General features: G+C 46.9%; 1 protein-coding gene across 1 annotated transcript in view; it reads right to left on the minus strand.

The window, feature by feature from the left end:
• LOC139262070 (polypeptide N-acetylgalactosaminyltransferase 10-like) overlaps positions 1–13,264 on the minus strand; it is a 157,247-nt gene that overhangs the window by 75,526 nt on the left and 68,457 nt on the right. The window lies entirely within an intron of this gene.

Below are 13,264 nucleotides of genomic sequence, written 5' to 3' on the forward strand. Positions count from 1 at the left end.
CGGCCATGAGATATCAGCGGCGTCAGTGGCTGGCCGGCAGCCGAATAATCAGCAGCGGACCGACGTGTGGCCATTCGGCCATAGGATATCAGCGGCGTCAGTGGCTGGCCGGCAGCCGAAGAATCAGTGGCCCGATGTGAGGCCATTCGGCTATAGGATATCAGCGGCGTCAGTGGCTGGCCGGCAGCCGAAGAATCAGTGGCCCGATGTGAGGCCATTCGGCCATGAGATAAGCAGCAGCGTCAGTGGCTGGCCGGCAGCCGAAGAATCAACGCAGGACACACGCAGCTCATTCAGGTTCTGGAGGCCATTCGGCCACGCTTTAGGGGCGGCGTCAGTGGCTGGCCGGCAGCCAAAGAATCAGCAGCGGACGGACGTGAGGCCATTCGGCCATAGGATATCAGCGGCGTCAGTGGCTGGCCGGCAGCCGAAGATACAGCAGCAGCCTTCGAGCTGTGAGGGGGACTGAGGCCATTTGGACAGGGAGAGGCAGCCACATCGACAGTTTTATATTTAAATTTGCAGAATGGGTGCTGCATTGTCAACACCACGTATTATTGCAAAGTTGAATTGGCACTCTTATTTCTCCAAACACACAGTCCTTAATTTGCATGCACCAATGCAGCACCGGTTCTGCAAGTTTAGCAGTGAAAAGCTGAACTCACTGATTTCAGCAGGTGATTTATTCAGCAGTGCTGTTAAAAGCACTCCCTCACACACAGAAATATCAAAAAAAATTAAATTACAAGCCTTTGCAGGGGTCCAAGAAACAAATCTTCACTTTTTCTGCAGTATTTTTAAAAATGGCCGAGTGCCAATGTTTGTGTGAGACTGCGCGTGCACGCACGCTCCAACGCGCACGCGCAGGGTTGCCAGCACCACGAAGGCTAATTTAAATTGTACCCGCCCCCTGCTACTTAGAAAATCGGCGCGAGTGTTAGGCTCCGCCCCCTGCTGCGATGAGCGCGCCGCGCCAAGCAGACATCGAGCTCCAAGGAGCTCGAGAATATCGGACTTTGTTTTCGGCGCAGTTTTCGGCGCGAAAAACAGGCGCCCAGCTCGGAGGTGCGCCGTTTTCACCACAGCACGAAACTTGGGGCCGTGAACTCTGCTTCTTCTCCACAGATGCTGCCTGACCGGCTGAGATTTCCAGCATTTTCTGCTTTTATTTGAGAAAACTCATAATTCATTTTCCCCAATTCAGTTTGTGAAACCATATTAAATGCTGGATTTTCAGCTCCTTTGCGCCCCATTTAGCATCTTGGCAGGGCGCAAAAATGATTTTTTTTGGGGGGCGGAAACGAGGCACACAAGATTTTGCGCCCGGGCAGAATTTGCGTCAATGGTTTTGCGGCGCCACCATCGCTGGTTTGACCATTTGGATGATGTAAATCGTTGTACATCGCTTCGCTAGCGCCCCGGCCGGAACTTTCGAACATATCGCCCGATTTAGTGTCTGACCAGGAACCCGCCAAGAAAAAACAGTCGGATCCAGGGCGCACGAGGCGCTAACTGCGTCATCTTGAAAACGGAGGAGAAAGTCACAGTTGCCAGTGATTAAAAGGATTGGGAGAAGAATGCTGCATTACTGCATACTTTTGATTGTGAAGTTTTATGTGAGTTTTAGTTGGTTTTAAAAGATATTTAAGGACATTTTAAAAGATGGAGATCATGCTATGTCAGCCAGTAATCGGGTTGCTATATTCATATGGTGTCAAGCTAGAAGAATGTTTATTGATGATCATTTGGAACGTAATCAGAAAGGTCGCAGACATATGGGGATAATGCTTTACCCCCGATGAGTTTACAGGGAACATCGCTCATACCTGCAGCTCTCTGAGGCACAGGGCGTTAGAAGGCCGCGCTTCCAAAAAGAGGTGGTCACAGAGAAATGCCAGCTCGTACAGGCAAACATACAGCCTACCAGCGGCAACAGGACTGCACTGTACATCGAGGTGAAGGTGACTGTGGCACTTGCCTTCTATGCCTCCGGCTCCTTTCAGGCATCAGCGGGGGACATAAGCTCCATCTCACAGCATGCTACACATTGCTGCATTCGCCAGGTGACTAATGCACTGTACGCATGCAGAGTGGACTTCATAAACTCCCCAATGACTAAGGAGACCCAAAATGAGAGGGCTGTAGGTTTTGGACAATTTGCTGGCTTCCCCAAGGTTCAGAGTGCCCTTGACTGTACGTACACCACCCTGCGAGCAGCTTTAGAGAATCCAGAGGTTTTCCGAAATCGAAAAGGATTTCACTCCCTGAACGTACAGATCGTCTGCGACTATACTCAGTGCATCATGGCAGTCAATGCCTAATATCCAAGGAGCATCCATGACGCTTTCATCTTGCGTGAGAGCAGTGTCTCACACATGTTCCAGCATCAACCACAGACCAGAGCTGGATGCTCGGGGACAAAGGTTACAGCCTCGTTACCTGGCTCATGACCCCCCTTCGAAATCCTCAGACAGAAGCCGAACATCGCTATAATGAGAGCCATACAGCCACAGGCAATATTGTTAAACAGACAATTGGAATGCTCACGCAGTGCTTCCGATGCCTGGACCACTCTGGAGGTTGCCTACAATACTCCCCTCAGCAGGTCTCTGAGTTCATTGTGGTGTGCTGCATGCTACACAACTTAGCCATCATGAGGAACAGAAATTGCCAATAGGGATTGCAGGACCACCTCAGGAGAGGGGGTGAGGGGGGGCAGCGGAGGAGGAGGAAGACGAGGAAGAGGAGCCTGGCGAGGAACCCATGCCACAACCACCAGCCCCACCACCACCACAGGGGAGGCATCATTGAAATTTTGCCGCAGCAAAAGCCTTATGTCGGCAGCTCATAATTGAATGCTTTGCTTTAAGAGTGAACAGCATGTTTGCGCGTTGTCTGGCCACTCTATCCCACCATTTTGACTATTCTCCCTCTTATTCTGCAAATGAAACACTACACAGGAATCGTTAAGGTGAACAAAATATTTTATTAAACATTGTAAACTTTGTCAACTTTGTAAACTTAATTGTGAAACTTTGAAACTTTAATAAAATAACAAATTAACTACATCCAGCAATGTGATCATTCAACAACATGATGAACAACATAATTCAAAACATAATGGCCCTGAAATTCCGACGTTCCCAGGTCCATACAAAGTTTGTACAAACCTGGCAAGGCATCGGAAAAGCCGGTTTTCGGCGCACAATGCGCATGCGCTGAAAACCGGCTTTTCCGATGTGTCAAGTTTCTAGCTTAACAGATCATCCGCAGATTGGGAACGAGGACATTTGCAAGTGCAAATTTCCAATATTTATGCATACGAATGTCCTCAAAAATCTTGCACCTGAAAAAGCAGGCGCATAATCTACTTTTACAGGTGCAAGTGTTTTTAAAAAAACACAAAAACATATAAAAATAAAGTTATAAAAACATATTTTATCATTAAAAACACTCCCCACAATGGTAAGTTTATTTTAAAAAACTTTTTAAAAAAAATCGGGAAAATATATATATTTTTTAAGACATTAATAACTTTAATTTAAATGAATATAGTGTATATTTTCTATTTTTTTTATGGGTGTTTTGGGTGTTTGGGGCTGGGTTTTGAGTGTTTCGGACTCTATCACAATCATAGTAATAGGAGGTTAGGACCTCATGGAACTCCTATTACTATGATACCTTACCTGATTGGCTGCCCAGAGCCATGTGACTCCAGCTCCAGGCCTGCGCACGTCCTGATGTGCGCGCACTGCGAATCGCAGACAAAGGAGGACTCAGCATCGGAAAGCCAAACATGGGCAGCAGCTTAAGGTAGGTGCGGATTTTCTCTCTAAAATGCCCGCGGGAAGGACAAAACGAAATTTCAGGGCCAATATAAAACATAAAACATAGAATGCATCCAGCATCAACAACATAATGCAGCAACTCCTGCTCCACTATTTGTTACCACTGGCTTTTGCCCCCCTTCCATTTATCATCCTCCCTTGCTTGATTCTCCAGATGGCGTGCAGCAAGTTTGCCAGAGTGCCTGGGAAAACACTGGAAAAGCTCGGGGCGTGGAAGGCCCGGCTTCTGACTGGCAAGCCTCTTCATTGGCATCGCCAGTCACAGATGGTTTGGGGTTGGGTGTGGCAGTGGGGAACGTAGAGAGTATGGTGGGAGGGTTTATGGAATGCATCACCTGCCCAAGCTGAAGCAGAGCTTGTGCTAGTGATGCACCATATTCCGCAAGGGTTCGTGCCACACTCTCCACTGTCACTGCTGGAGGCTACCAGCCTCGTGTGGGCATTGATGGCCTTGCAGGTGGGCATTGATTAGATAGAAACATAGAAATTAGGTGCAGGAGCAGGCCATTCGGTCCTTTGAGCCTGCACCGCCATTCAATAAGATCATGACTGATCATTCAACCTCAGTACCCTTTCCTGCTTTCTCTCCATATCCCTTGATCCCTTTGGCCATAAGGGCCATATCTAACTCCCTTTTGAATATATCTAACGAACTGGCTTCGACAACTATCTGCGGTAGAGAATTCCATAGGTTAACGACTCTCTGAGTGAAGAAGTTTCTCCTCATCTCGGTCCTAAATGGCTTACCCCTTATTCTTAGACTGTGACCCCTGGTTCTGGAACTCCCCAGCAACGGGAACATTCTTCCTGTCTCTAACCTGTCCAATCCCGTCTGAATTTTATATGTTTTTATGAGATCCCCTCTCATACTTCTAAACGACAGTGGATACAAGCCCAGTTGATCCAGTCTCTCCTCATATGTCAATCCTACCATCCCAGGAATCAATCTGGTGAACCTTTGCTGTACTCCCTCAATAGCAAGAACGTCCTTCCTCAGATTAGGAGACCAAAACTGAACACAATATTCCAGGTGTGGCCTCACCAAGGATCTGTACAACTGCAGTAAGACCTCCCTGCTCCTATACTCAAATCCTCGAGCTATGAAGGCCAACATGCCATTTGCCTTCTTTACCGCCTGCTGTATCTGCATGCCAAACTTCAATGACTGATGTACCATGACACCCAGGTCTCGTTGCACCTCCCCTTTTCCTAATCTGTCACCATTCAGATAATATTCGGTCTTCCTGTTTTTGACACCAAAGTGGATAACCTCACATTTATGCTGCATCTGCCATGCATTTGCCCACTCACCTAACCTGTCCAAGTCACCTTGCAGCCTCTTAACATCCTGCTCACAGCTCACACCGCCACCCAGCTTAGTGTCATCTGCAAACTTGGAGATATTACATTTAATTCCTTCATCTAAATCATTGATGTATATTCTAAATAGCTGGGGGCAGCCCACTGGTCACTGCCTGCCATTCTGAAAAGGATCCATTTATTCCGACTCTCTGCTTCCAGTCTGCCAACCAGTTCTCTATCCACATCAATACATTACCCCCAATACCATGTGCTTTAATTTTGCACACCAATCTCTTGTGTGGGACCTTGTCAAATGCCTTTTGAAAGTCCAAATACACATCCACTGGTTCTCCCTTGTCTACTCTACTAGTTACATCCTCAAAGAATTCTAGAAGATTTGTCAAGCATGATTTCCCTTTCATAAATCCATGCTGACTTGGACCGATTCTGTCACTGCTTCCCAAATGCACTGTTATTTCATCTTTAATAATTGATTCCAACATTTTCCCCACCACCGATGTCAGGCTAACCGGTCTATAATTCCCTGTTTTCTCTCTTTCTCCATCTTTTAAAAAGTGGTGTTACATTAGCTACCCTCCAAGGAACTGATCCAGAGTCAATAGAATGTTGGAAAATGATCACCAATGCATCCACTATTTCTAGGGCCACTTCTTTAAGTATTCTGGGATGCGGCCTATCAGGCCCTAGGGATTTATCAACCTTCAATCCCATCAATTTCCCTAACACAATTTCCTGACTAATAAGGATTTCCTTCAGTTCCTCCTTTTCGCTAGACCCTCGAAACCCAAATATTTCCGGAAGGTTATTTGTGTCTTCCTTAGTGAAAACAGATCCAAAGTATTTGTTCAATTGGTCTGCCATTTCTTTATTCCCCATTATAAATTCACTTGATTCTGACTGCAAAGGACCTATGTTGGTCTTCACTAATCTTTTTCTCTTCACATATCTATAGAAGCTTTTGCAGTCAGTTTTTATGTTCCCTGCAAGCTTCCTCTCATACTTTATTTTCCCCCTCTTAATTAAACCCTTTGTCCTCCTCTGCTGAATTCTAAATTTCTCCCAGTCCTCAGGTTTGCTGCTTTTTCTGGCCAATTTCTATGCCTCTTCCTTGGATTTAACACTATCCCTAATTTCCCTTGTTAGCCACAGTTGAGCCACCTTCCCCTTTTTATTTTTACTCCAGACAGGGATGTACAATTGTTGAAGTTTGTCCATGTAATCTATAAATGTTTGCCATTGCTTATCCACTGTCAACTCTTTAAGTATCATTTGCCAGTCTATCCTAGCCAATTCACGTCTCATACCATCGAAGTTACCTTTCGTTAAGTTCAGGACCCTAGTCTCTGAATTAACACTGTCACTCTCCATCTTAATACAGAATTCTACCATATTATGGTCACTCTTCCCCAGGGGGCCTCGCTCAACAAGATTGCTAATTAGTCCTCTCTCATTACACAACACCCAGTCTAGGATGGCCAGCTCCCGAGCTGGATTCCCGACATATTGGTCTAGAAATCCATCCCTAATACACTCCAGGAAATCCTCCTCCACTGCATTGCTACCAGCTTGGTTAGCCCAATCTATATGTAGATTAAAGTCGCCCATGATAACTGCTTACCTTTATTGCACGCATCCCTAATTTCTTGTTTAATGCCATCCCGAACCTCACTACTACTGTTTGGTGGTCTGTGGTCTGTGGTCTGTACTCAACTCCCACTAGCGTTTTCTGCTCTTTGGTATTCCGCAGCTCTACCCATGCAGATTCCATATCATCCAAGCTAATGTCCTTTCTTACTATTGTGTTAATTTCCTCTTTAACCAGCAGCGCTACCCCACCTCCTTTTTCTTTGTTTATCCTTCCTGAATGTTGAATACCCCTGGATGTTGAGTTCCCAGCCTTGGTCACCCTGGAGCCATGTCTCCGTAATCCCAATTATATCATAATCGTTAATAGCTGCCTGCGCAGTTACTTCATCCTCCGCAATGGTCGCAGTGAGACTCTCGGTGCTCGCGGGAATCCTACTCACGACATTAAGGAGCTGATCAGTCACACCATGTCCAGTTCCATGGCTGCCTGTCTGTCAGCAGACCGACATTGCCGACTCACCCTCCAGAGAGATGGCGTACGGGATTCGACCCCAGAACTATGTTGCTGCAAGCCACTGGTCCCAGGAGCCGTGGAGTTGTCAAACCCCGAGAAAGTCACGAAGTCGTCCTCAGACAAGGTGAATGCCGGTGGTAAAACAGGGGTGGATTGCAGCTGCACCGGAGTCGGCTGGTAGGTATCCTCCTCCTCCTTATCTTCCTCCTCCGGATGATGGCCTGATGTGGAGTGTTGCCTTGAGGAATTCTGCGGCTGTGGTGGGTCATCTGGAAGTAGAAAGCAACCGATGAGTGGTTAGCAGCAGGGAAGGGGGCAGGGTGACATGAGGAAGGACACATAGCACGTTAATTTGGCGGACCGTCGCTACTCCATTATATCTAGTCCACAGACACTGTGCCAACCCAACCTAGGGAGTATGCAGGACTTACCCTCAGTTTTCAAGCGGGGGTCCGTGCCCCCACTGGCAGCTGTCCAACCTGAGATGTCGATGAGGCCTGCCACTCACTCTTCAATGTCCATGAGTGGCAGAGTCTGAGGCGGACCGCTACTTGTCCTCACCTGCTCGCAATGATTATGTGACGGCCTGCAAAGATGAAAATGGGAATGGTTACAAGAGGGTCCATGTGGCACAGATAGCCATTAAAGCATTTATACCATATTGTCTGAATGTAATACTGTCTTTGTTTAATGGCCTTGGAAGTTGCACATGGTTCATAAGGAGGACACTGAAGTGTGGAGACATCTGATGAGATCTCAGAAAGCTATCTTAATAATGTGTAAAGATCATTCAGGACAAGTAGGTTGCCAAACTAAGCCTACCTATGTGTCATGCATTTTAGGAGGCAACCCACAGACTGCTGACAGGCACCAACAGCATGAGAACAAATAGTGTGTCAGATTTATAATTGACGTAATGAAGGAGTGCATGAATTAAAATTGTACTCACTCGAACAACCCTTGAAAGCTCGTTGAACTTTTTTCAGCACGATAAGCCACTCCTACCCACAATGTTAAGGCAGAGACCTCCTCACCGATTTCCCTCCAAATGCACTTGAAAATGGATGGCAGTGGTCTAGATCCACCCCTACGATGTAACTCCTGCCATTGTCTCTCCACAGTCCCCACTAGAGCTTTGTTAGACTCCTGGCTGAATCGCCTGGCACGCTGTCTCGATTCCTTGTCCTCCATCATTAAAATCCAATGTTAAAATGGCTGATTCAGCCCCGGGTGTACTGCGCATGCGCGCGGCTGTACCCTACATTAGTGTTTGCGATCGGACATCAGACCACAAGCGCGGGAAGAGAAAAAAAATTGCGCGTGCGCAGAACGGAAGTTTTTTTTTAGCACCGGAACTTTCGGCTCCGACGCACAAATTGTGTGGTGCAATGCTGGAGTTAATGCTAACGCTCCTCGTGAACTTTCATTAGCGAAAGTTGTGCGCTCTGGCACCAACGTTAACCCGGTGCTAAATGTTTGAATCTGCCGCGAATTGCGCCCGGAAACGGGCGAAAACGCAAAAAGCCAAAAATCCAGCCCCATGTGTTAAAGGGAGGCTAGGATTGCTCAGAGATGAATGGGGAATCTAGTTGTAAAGGCTGAAAGTATGGCAGAGATATGAGATCATTGGCAGTAATAGCAAAATAGCAGAAATAGTAAATAATTATTTAGCTGCTTTGGTGGTAGCACTGGGTGACTCTTCTCTGCACCTCAGTACTGGCCGACACCTTCCAAGCAACCTCTTACCACATGGCACAGAAAACTTGCGGTGATCGCCGCCTTCCCAAGGCAGGGAATAGATAAATGTTGTCTTGAACACTATTTCATTCAGCAAATAGTGCCAATATATGAACCTCCTTATATCCACCTGAACAGGACCTCAGTTTAACGTTTCATCTGAAAGACGGCACCTCTGACACTGTAGCACTGCCTCACTACTGCATTAACAGCCTAGGTCATGTGCTCAAATCTTGAGTGTGGCTTGAACTCACAACCTTCTAAATTAGCCAAGAGTACATCCACTGAGCTAAGCTGAAATTAGAATGTAGGTGTACAAGAGGAGATGTGCAAAAATTGTTAGAAATAATTAGAAAAGGGATTTGGTTCTGAATAAAATTAGCAAACTTCAAAATAGGCATGTTACTTGGTTTTTGGAGGAAGTGAGAAAGAACATACAGGAGGCTCTGACCACAATTTTTCAAACCTCGAACTTGCAAATTGTGCCAGGGGACTGGAGAGTCACCAATGTAACACCTCTGTTCAAAAAAGGAGGCGGGTAAATTGGGTGACTTTAGATTAGTTAGTTGTGGACAAGCTCTTAAAGTCCATTATTTGAGATCAAATCACTGAGCATTTAAAGATGGATAGGCCAATCAAGACAGCATGAATTTGTTAAGGAGTTGTATGTGTTAAATTTAAGAGTTATATTTAATTGTGCAGACAGTGAATACAGTATATGTGCATATGAATTTTCAGAAGACATTCGATGAGGTGGCTCATAGGAGGCTTGTTACAAAAAATGCAATAAGATCCTGATTGTAGGAACATAGGGCCCAAGTTTCCGATATTCACTAGAATGGCGCACCTCAGAGAGGCCCGTCTATTTTGTGGAATGAAAACTTACCTCGCGATTCTCCGAGTGCAGCAGGCCTGTTCAGCAGTCAGCGCGACGCAGCATAACAGCGGGGGGCGGAGCTACAGCCCTGGGCCAAAAAGAGTGCCGGCAGCTGCACGCGTGCGCAGTAGCTCCTGGCCACCAAATTCTGTGTGCGTGTGCTGCTGACTGTGTGGGAGGGGCCCGAAGCACGCCGACCTGAGCCCCGGCCGAATGAGCTCCTGGAACGGGCAGAATGCCGATTTCCAGCCTGGCCGGGTTCCCGGTGCTCCCGAACGGGTAGGTGAGGTAGGAACTTTTTATTTTTTATTTATTGATTTATTTATCATTTATTATTGATGATGGTTCTTTATTTTTAAAAGTGAAGTGTTTAATGCTTTGGAAAATCCCCAACTTCCCTCTAACTTCCCTTCCCCACCACTATTTCTGGCTAACTGCGCCTAATTCTAAAGTGTACGCAAGCTTTTTCTGAGCGTACAAATGTCGACACTTACTCCGTTCTAAGTTAGTTTGGAGTAACTTTTCGGCGCCTAAACTTGCAAAACAGGGGTAAGGGGCTGGTAACGCCCCCTTAAAAAAAAAACTGAACTAAAACGAAGCTAAACTAACTCGATAGAACTGGAGCAAACTAAATCCCAAGATTTGTGATTTCTAAGATACTCCAAACTACACTAGTTGCTCCAAAAAAATAGGAGCAACTCCACCCGAAACTTGGGCCCTATAGAAACAGGAGTAGACCATTCAGCCCTAGTCAATGCGATCATGGCCGATCCATACCTCAAATCCATTTACTGCCTTTGCTCCATATCCTTTCGATACTTTACATAACAAAAGTCTATTAATCTCAGTCTTGAAAATTTCAATTGACCAGCATCCACAGCATTATGGGGAAGATAATTCCACATTTCCACTACCCTTTATGTGGAAAAAAATGCTTCCTGATTTCACTCGAACAGCCTAGCTCTTATGTTAATATTATGCTTTCTCATTCTGGATCTCCCAGCAGAGGAAATAGCTTCTCCATAGCTACTCCATCGAATCCTTTTATAATTTTAAACACCTCAATTAGATTACCCAGCAATCTTCTGAATTTAAGTGAATGCAACCAGAGTTTATGCAAACTGTCCTTAAACCCTGGTAGCATTCTGGTGAATCTGCATTAAATCCTTTCCGTGCCCAAAGCTGAATGCAGTACTCCAGATGGGGTCTGACTAAGGCTCTGTACAACTGAAACATTGCTTCCTCAATTTTTCTTGACCGCCTCTCCTAATTGTTCGCAGTTGCATCCAGAATCTCATTACTAAAGTAATTGCACTTCACTTCAACAAAGTGCGAACAGCTGATTGAAACTGCTGGAGGACTCACTTTGCCAGAAATCGGCAGAGCCTTTTAAATGGGTAAATACAATAATAAGGATTACAAAGATGTGAACAGCTCATTGAAACTGCTCGCAGACCTGACTCTGGGTGAAAGCAGCACAGCCTTTTAAATGGGCAAGTACATGATAAGTAATTCAAACAGAAAATTCTGGAAGTAGTCAGCAGGTCAGGCAGCATTTCCGAGGAGAAAAACAAAGCTAACGTTTCAGGTCGATGACCTTGCAACAGACCTGGAAAAAGTTAGAGATATGACAGGTTAAAAGCAAGTACAGAGACAGGGACAGTGGGGAAGGGGAGGAACGAACAAAAGGGAAGGTCTGTGATAGGGTGGAAGGCAGAAGAGATAAAATGACAAAAGGGATGATGGTGCAAGGCAAAGGGAGATGGTAATGGGCAATGCTCCCCCTATTTTATTGGGACATGTTAGTTTGCAACACCTAAAGCTCTGATTGGGTCCCCTTGATCACAAGACCTGATTGCTGATTGTTCCCCTTGGAGGATAAGACACACCCACAGTTTCTCTGGAATGTGTCATTAGAACCGCCCTGCCTATGTAATCAGTAACTTCACAAAATGTAATTCGAGCCATTCTGACTGCCGACTCCAGACCGAAGAGAGCTCATTTGGAATAGACAGGGCTCACTCTCTTGAGTTAAGACCTTCTCCCTCGCCCCCCCCCCACCCCACCAAAACACGTTCCTGACTCTCCTCCCGCCCAAGTGCCTGACCTTCCCCCGCCGCCCCCCTGCCCAAGTTCCTGACCATCTTCCCTCACCGAAACCACCCACTCCCACCATAGATGGGGTCATGGATTGTTAACAGGTTTATTGGGTTTGAAGTGAATAGTTGCAGTGTTGTGACTTCCAGATTTGTCCACTCCAATGATGTCACTTGCCACACAAGCACCGAGATCAACCAGGTGTTGGGGAGGAGAGGGAGAATGTGGTGCGGGTGTAAAGGGGGTGGAGTTGGAAGAACATGATCCGTCACCATCTGGATCAGGTTCTTGCTCTCAACCCCCTCTCCTCTTCAGAACTGGATCACGTTCATCTCCCATCCCCATCGGGCTTTGTGTGCTCTTTACCCCCCACTCCCCACCCCCCCGCCCACACCGAGTTCCTGACCTCCTCTCCCTGAATTCCCTCTCTTTCTCTCTCCCCTCTCCCTCTGCCTCCTCCCAATCTCTCTCTGCCCCAGTGTGTCTCTCACTCTCTGCCCCCCATTCACTCTCTCTTTCTCTCCCCCACTCTCTCTTTCTCTCCCCCCCACTCTCTCTCTTTCTCTCCCCCCACTCTTTCCCCCCCTCTCTCTCTCTCTCTTTCTCTCCCCCCCACTCTCTCCCCCCACACACTCTCCCCCACACTCTCTCTTTCTCTCCCCCCCCCACTCCATTCTCTCTCTCTCTCTCTTCCCCCCCCCACTCTCTCTCTTCCCCACCCCACTCTCTCTCTCCCCCCTTCTCTCTTTCTTTCTCTCTTTCTTTCTCTCCCCCCTCTCTCTCCCCCCCCCTCTCTTTCTTTCTCTCCCTCCTCTCTCTCTTTCTCTCCCCTGCCACTCTCTCTCTCTCCCCTCCCTCCCTCCCTCCCCCTGGAGACAACACAAATGCTCCAGTAGTAGGCTCAGGCTCTAGTGGCAACAGCTCCAAGCTTGGAGCTTGGCAACAGCTCCAAGCTTGGCAACGTGGCTCAGCTCCACTTCCGGCTACCTCATATCGCATGACGCATGCGCAACTGGATCGAGTGGCATGCGCAAAAAGGGGCGGAGTCCACGGTGCACATGCGCAGAAGGGCACCCACATCTTCAAGCATATCATCAGTCCAAAGTTTTTGGGGGATGTGTGCAGCCCATTCAGTTTCGTGGAACATTGAAAAAGCCAGTCCTAGGCTCGGCGGAACCAGCAGAGAGTGAATGTTGGTAATGGGAACAGTGATGAAGCAAATGATGGGTCAAGAGGTGTAAATGGCAATAGCAGAATCATCCCTTTTATTTATTTATTTAT

This window comes from Pristiophorus japonicus, chromosome 4, assembly GCF_044704955.1.
Source record: "Pristiophorus japonicus isolate sPriJap1 chromosome 4, sPriJap1.hap1, whole genome shotgun sequence".
In the NCBI taxonomy this organism is placed as follows: Eukaryota; Metazoa; Chordata; class Chondrichthyes; family Pristiophoridae; genus Pristiophorus; species Pristiophorus japonicus.